Consider the following 7,594-nt stretch of genomic DNA (forward strand, 5'->3'; position numbering starts at 1 on the left):
ATCCGAGGGAACATGTGAAATTGATTTACTTTTAGAAGTGGTCGGAGGTTGAAGTTATGCTTTCGAAAGGAGATGACCAATGTTAAAGCATCCGAGGTCATGAGGTTGAGAGAACAAAAGAAAAGGTGGTACCTTATAAAGCCAAGAACCTTATCCTCAAGGTTACCTAACGACCAAAATTAAGGAGCAATACAAGAAGTTCTTAGGGCTCAAGCAACAGTATTACAAACATTCCTTTGTGTGGCATTGTCTCAATTAAGCACAGATACAAAGTTTCTAAGGACCTTATGACCAACAAGAGGTAGTTGAGGAGAGTACATCTATGATCTTAGGGGATGCCTATGGTCTTAAGCAGTTGCTGCAAAAGAATATACCCAACAAGAAGAAGGATAATCGAAGTTTATCATTTTGTTCAACATTAAACATGGGGGGCGACAGTTGCACATGCACTCAGTGGGCTCGGGATCAACACTGCTGCCTTACATCTTCTTTCAAAAAGCCAGCTTGGGAGAGCCTAGGCCCACCGAGATCAGAAGGCTGACAAGCACATATTTCCAGACCGTAGAGTAAGATGTCGGCGAGGATGCTCGACATCTTTGATCCGTGGAAGGCCCGCCCTTATGCACTTCCAAAGCCCTTATCGACATGGACGTGGGGAGTTGAATTTTACTGTTGGGGAGACAAGCTTACATATCGCCTCTTCACCAAAGCCTTTGAGACATTCTAGACTTTGATAATACTTTACTTAACATCACCAATGAACTAAATAGAAGAATATGTGTAGGAAATGATTAATCCGGACCCATTTGAAGGTGTGCTAGATCATGCGAATGAAGAGACCCGGATGCTTGGTCCAGAGGACAAGATACAACCTACCTCGGGACTGCGAAGAAGATGTCAGATGAAGCGTGTAAGGAGACATCATAAGAAATGTCGCAAGGCTAATGGGGGGATAAAGCAAGAATGGAGTAATGGTGATGAACCCAGCGGTAACAACTTGATAACTTCCTCTATCTTCAAAAAGAATATGTTCATCATGCTTTCGTTATGGGTAAGAGGAAACCTTCATCTATGAGCCCCCATGAGGTAAGGTCGCATGTCGTTTGCGCGACTTAAACAAGCTTTCTTTGGGAGACAACACAAGTTCTACTCTGCTTTTTTAGGTTTTGTGTTGTATTTGCATGAATAAATAAGAGCTTGAGGTCATTTCTAATCTTTACATAAGTTTGTTGTGATTTTCTCGTGGATCATTGATGCTGCTTTTGTGTGTTTAATTGTCATTGGTAGTTTCTTAGTCGCTTGAGTGGTTTTTCACATACTATGATTAATCTTGCATAATGTATGTTCTGCTCTAAGTTTGTTTCTAAATGCTGGAAATTTTTTGCAAAGTCTCAGAATTTTCTAAGTTATCCAGAGAAGACATAATGCTATTTGAATTTTCACACGTGTGTGTTTTTTGTTCTAGCTTATTCACAGAGGACAGTATTTGTCTCGGCTCGGTGAAATAACCTTTGTTACGTCACACGCCCGCTTGTAATTTCCATACGTTTAGTTTCCTCCGCAAAGTTCATCGCGCCTATACCGAGCACACATGAGCATGCATTCACCCTCATGGATGATCCTCGGCATCACATGTGACAGGGTAATTTCCACACGCCCTGTGAAACTCAGAGAGTTTTCATCCATCTCAGAGAAGACACAAGTCCGTGTGAGTGCCCCCGTGGAGAAACCCTTTGACAAGATCCACTGTAGGAATTTTCACACGGCCATGTGAAACGCTTAGAGAAATTCTTGTGTTGACAGAGAAACCATAGGGGTGTGTGGGTACTTATGGTTAGTACACGGTGTGAGGAATTTCCACATGCCGCATTTGCATTCGAGCCAAAGAGTGCCATCCGGGAGAGCGGTCATTGTGGGGCGGTGACTACCCCTCGTGAAGTTCTGCTGGAGTCACACGGGCATGGGTACTCTCACACACCCATGTTGATGTACGTATTAAATGGCCGTGATTTCTCTCTTTATAAATCACTTGTGCATTTTCATTTTTGAACATCTCCACTCAAGGGAACTCCGCTCTTTGGTTTCAACCTCACCATCTATTTATAGAGTTCATATTTCCCCCGCCACATTCACAGCCTTTTCATTTCATTTTTCGGTAAGCTTCTTTCTCTTTCTTCACTATCAATATTTATATTCAACATCACTTTAGTAGCAAGTGATGTAGTTAGACACCCCACGCCGATATGCCTTTTACATTTCTTTTGTTCTATTTTTATATTTCATTCTAGGATTATGTTTTGACTGTATCACCGTAAGATCTTCTTCCGAGTTTATCTTATATTTTTGTTGTCTCCTGCTGTTATCATTGCTTTCTTTATATACCGAGTATTAGTTTGTTTTTGAAGTTGAGCTTTCATCGAATCCCCCTTGTGTACACGTGAAGATGAACGTAGTATCAAATCGAGGATTGAAATATGGACACGTAATGTGTTTTGTACATGGCTGCAGTGTGGGCTTCAACCAATTGAACTCAACACCAGATTATATTTCCTTCAAATGTACCACAGAGTTCGGGAGTATTGTTTCAATTGTCCACCTTCACATATGATCTTGAATGTTATACTTGTTATTGTGTTTGGTATTCATACATTGACGACAATGTACATCTTATATGTGTGGGGCGGAGTTCATATTACACATGTACATTTATACAAGTTTTGACCTCAAAATTGCATGCTCACATAGACAATCGCGGTACCACCTTAGTTGCAATGATTGTATTCTTAAGTTAGAGAATTTTAACATTGAATGTGTTCCCATGGTCTAGTTTTTACTTGACTTTTTAGGAATACTGGCTAGATTGACACCGCTGCACTACTCGGGCCATTAAACCCTTGTGGGAAACTCAAGTTTGATGTTTAAGGGACTAGTTTAGTTTTCCTTTTGTTGTGAAAGACTTTGCATATATTTTGTCAGAAAGATATGGTTGAGCATTTGGGGTGGAGAGCCACCACCTATGTAGGAAGTGCATGAAGCCACTCTCACAAGTCAGGATACTTGAAGTTGCGCCCCAATGAGAGAAAGAGCTATTGATAAGCTTGTGCGGTATGAAGGCGACAGTTGCCCATTCCTTATGTTGAGCATCATACTTCTCGCTACACCACATAATCGTGTGTTTTTATGTTACTGCTGCGTAGGTAGGGGTTGTGAGGCCGACGCATCTTGGTCCTTGAATTAAACAAGAACTCCCAACATTATGTCTTTATAGCCCATCTTTGCTTCCTTTTCACTCTTCAAGGCATTCACAACCTATATGCATAAAAGAACACCAAATACACAATATGAGACATAAACCATAGTAAAAATGATGCTCAATGCATGTAAAACATATATAAAAATATGTCTACTCAGGCATTTATCAAGTACCATTAGTGAAGTATAATTTGTCATCATGATCAAGTGTGTGCTTCATTGCTTTAGGGAGGGTGAGGACCACTTGCTCATTTCCAACCCTCAAGGTCATCTTATCCTCTTTGACATCAATTAAAACACCGAAAGTGTTAAGGCATGGGCATCATAGAATCAGGGGAACCTCACCATCATCATCCATGTCTAGAATCAGGAAATCTATAATAATAATGAGTTTGTCAACTCTGACCAGGACATCTTTTACTACCGCACGAGGTCTTCGCACTGACCTATCCGCAAGCTATAATATGACTCGTGTAGGTCTTAGGTCTTCTAATCCCAACTTCGGGAACAAGTTGTATGGTATTTGATAAATGCTTCTATGATATGAATGCGAAGCGTTCATTCCTTATGTTGAGCATTACTTTTCTCGGGTTTTTACACTAATATGTGTGTTTTTATGTTACTTTCGTGCAGGTAGGGTTGTGAGGCCGATTATGAAGGAAAAAAGCCAATGTGGATCGTAATGCACCGATTTTGGAGGAAATCTTGCTAAGGGTCAAACGCGAAGACATAGGTCGGGTGTGAGATGCTAGAGTGTGTACCAACCTCCTCGTACTCTAGTTGGCATATCCATTTGGAGGGGCATAAGGGCAGTCACACTCGAGCATTCCGACTTATGCACATAGAATAAGAGCTTTACCAACTTGTCTATCATTGAAGAAGCAAGTGATCCACGACGTGAACGTGTGCCCGTTTGCGTTACCCCAATGAAAGTATGGATTCGGGAAGTTATTCAGGCAGACACTGTAGTAAAACACTGTAGCAACACTCTAGCAGCACTATTCACAACTGGCTAAGAGAACAGGAATTCAGAGAATCCACACGGGCGTGTGGAAATTATCCACGCCCGTGTGGAAATTCCACATGGGCGTGTGAAAAATCTAAAGGCCCGTGTAGTCGGCCGACTTCAGCCCTATTTAAAGCCGATTCAGCCTAGATTTCAGCATTCTTTTCTCCATCTTCTCCCACACTTGAGAGAGGGCTTCAGCTTGGGTTTTGAGGGGTATTGGCTAGGGTTTTGAAGAGGTTCTATGGCTCTGACATCATCATTCCTTAGGAAGAAGGTTGGTAGTGGAGCTTCCGTCGAGGCGTATCCTATTCCGGACGAGAGAATCCTTGGACGACGAGTAGAGGACTCTCCACAAGACCATCGACACGACCATCGAGGGGGTTTCCTACGGATTCATTACTTTTACATTCTATTTCTTTGATTGTACTTAGCTCCATGGAGAGCTAAACCCCTAGTGGGTACTTGGGTATTTGTCAACCCTAGGATCTATTTGTTTCATTGAATCTCTTTATTATGCTTTCAATTAATTGATGTTTATTGTGAGTTCCAAACTTGAATGCTTGATTGAATGAGCATTTCCCCTAGAGTGACACTAGGGTTGAGAGTTCTCATTGGTAACCTTGTGAGTTAGTGACACACCACGAGCGTTAGACAAAGCTAGGTTGGAGAGGGTTGAGAGGGTGAGTCGAGAGGTACAGGAGCGACCCCTTTCCCCTCTGACGTGATAGATTCTACCTCCGATCCTCGAGTTCTTTGCTGCCATAATAGAGTGAATGGTCTAAGGGATGAACTTCTGCTGGGGCTTAGTTGTGTGTGCAACGGAGTGAAGCGTTGAGGTGATCTTAGTATCTAGGCCTTAATCGTGGTTAGGGATCTTCCACCTGGACCAAAGGGTTAGGTCTATAATTAGGAAGAGATTTATCACTTGGAATCTCTAGAGCTCATTGCAACTCTATGCGAGTGCGAGGTTGAGAGGTTATCTAATCTCTCCTCTGGGACATGTATAGAGTTAGGCATAGTTGACCTTAGATTTGGGACTATGTAATTAAGAATTTCCATGACTCACCATTGCATTGATTAGGAAGTATAATAAAGGGTTCTTGCACTTGAAACAATTATCCTAGGTGCAACATTATCCTAGTACCCATCTTTATCGATTGCCTTACCTCCTCCTTTACTCGTGCTCTCTTACTTGTTGCTTTTACTTTTGAGAATTGAATTATTGTCACAATTATCACTACTGATCTTTCACATAGCTAAGAAGTGAATTAAGTGTTTTTATTCCCTACTCCATGTGGATTCGATACCCGTTCACCTGGGATTATTACTTTGATAAACCCGTGCACTTGCGGGATATACGCAAGGGGACCTTGTCAGTATTACATTTATGCTAGCCCCAGAATCGGCTAGAGCATGCTCCGTCATCCCTTAACCAATTACACAAGGAATTACAAAACTACCCAGATCCTTTAACTTTAGTGGTAGCTTTTTCTCTAGAATGGTCGAGCAATTCCCAGTAAGTGCAACTATGCCTTGTTCCTCTAACTTTCTCTTATTGGTGAGAAGCTCCTTTAAAAACTTGGCATACTTCGGCATTTGAGCTAGTGCTTAAATGATTATAATATTTATTTGGAGTTGGTTGAAGATATTGAGGAACTTCTTCAATTGAGCTTCATCTTTATCTTGTTTGAGTCTTGAGGGGTATGATACCACTGGCTTGTATTCATGCCCCTTTGAAATGTTAGAATAGGGGGAGTCTTCAACAGTTTTCTTCCCATTCTCCTTGTTTGCATCGTCACTCAAATTAGGGTCTTTCCGGACGGCTACCTCATCATTGGAAGCACTTAGGGATCCCTCTTTTCATTGCTTCCAACTGTCTACCACTTCTCAAAGTAACGACTTTTAATTGTTCCCTTAGGTTGCTTTTGGTGTTGCTTGGCAAACTCCCAGAGGATCGTTCAGATTGTCCACGAGCAAGCTGTCCCACTTAGTTCTCCAGAGATTTGATGGATGCTTGTACATTTCTCAATATGGTACCGAATTCATCTAGTTTCTTTTCATTATGCACAAAATCTTCCTCTGTGCTAATCATGAATCTGGCCAAAACATCCTCCGTGGAGTATTTCTTCCCTTATGGAGGCGGGGCTTGGTATTTGGCTTCCCTGAGATGGTGGGGGTCTGTACTGAGATTGGCCTTGATTCCAAGAAGGATTTGAAGAGCCCCTTCATCCATAATTGTAAGTGTTGCCAAATTGATTCACTGATCCCCTTGGTCTACCCCGAACATAATCAACTGTTTCCACAAGAGGTGTTGGGGTAACAAAAATAGGGCATTGTGATGTTGCATGCCCTGCCCTCCAAGTATCACATGACATAATGGCCTTGGAACCTGAACTGGACCCCGACATGAGTTGGTCAACTTTTCACGCTAGGGTGTCATGCTTTGAACTATTCTCCATGACATGTTTCGTTAAGGCATCAATCTTCGCGTCTAATGCTGTAGATTCATTCACCTCGTACAGCCCTGCAGCCCTTGGAGGTTTCTGTCTAGTGCTCCAATGACACTCATTGCCGCCTATATTCTCAATTAATTCCTCAGCCTCTTTAGGAAGCTTGTTGCTTAAAGCACCACCTGCCGTTGCATCAATGAGTTGTATAGTAGCACAATTCAACCCGTTACACAACATCTGTACTCTTATCCATACAGGGAAGCCGTGATGAGGACACTTGCGAAGAAGGTCCTTAGTTCATTCATGGGCTTCAAAGAGTGTCTCCGTATCACCTTGTCTGAAAGATGATATCTCCTGTCTCAGTCTTGCAGCTTTGCTTGGAGGAAAATATCGGGCCGGGAACTTCTCAACCATTTCCTTCCAAGTGGTGATGGACCCAGGAGCTAAGGATGTGAGCCATCTCTATGGTGCTCCTCTCAAAATGAACGAGAACAATCTCAATCTGATGGCATCGTCTGACACTGAATTGATCTTGAAAGTGGAGCATATTTGAAAGAACTGGGCAAGATGGGCATGGGGGTCCTCATCCACTAGACCATCAAACTGTACTAAATTCTGAATCATCCTTATGGTACTTGCCTTGATTTCAAAGCCATTAGCCGGAACAGTTGGTGCTTGGACACTAAATTCTTCTCCGGTGAATTGTGGTCTTTCATATTCCGATAGGGTCTTCCTGGGGTCCGCCATGACTGATGGTTCACTCGACTCAACCCGAATCCCTTGTTATCTAGAACTTTCAGCAGTTTCTCTCAATCATTGATGCAAAGTTCTTTCTATCTCGTTATCGGGTTCAGCCAAGTTTGCTTGACCCGCTCGTCTCATA

The 7,594-nt window shown here is 42.3% G+C and overlaps 1 non-coding gene across 1 annotated transcript; it reads left to right on the forward strand.

Annotated features, from left to right (window-relative positions):
• Positions 1-6,970: 6,970 nt before the first annotated feature.
• LOC120257763 lies at positions 6,971-7,077 on the forward strand. The gene has a single exon (XR_005535849.1). It is a non-coding gene; the product is annotated as a small nucleolar RNA R71 (small nucleolar RNA).
• The last annotated feature ends 517 nt before the right edge of the window (positions 7,078-7,594 follow it).

The sequence above is a fragment of the Dioscorea cayenensis genome, chromosome 3 (genome assembly GCF_009730915.1).
Source record: "Dioscorea cayenensis subsp. rotundata cultivar TDr96_F1 chromosome 3, TDr96_F1_v2_PseudoChromosome.rev07_lg8_w22 25.fasta, whole genome shotgun sequence".
Lineage (NCBI taxonomy): Eukaryota > Viridiplantae > Streptophyta > Magnoliopsida > Dioscoreales > Dioscoreaceae > Dioscorea > Dioscorea cayenensis.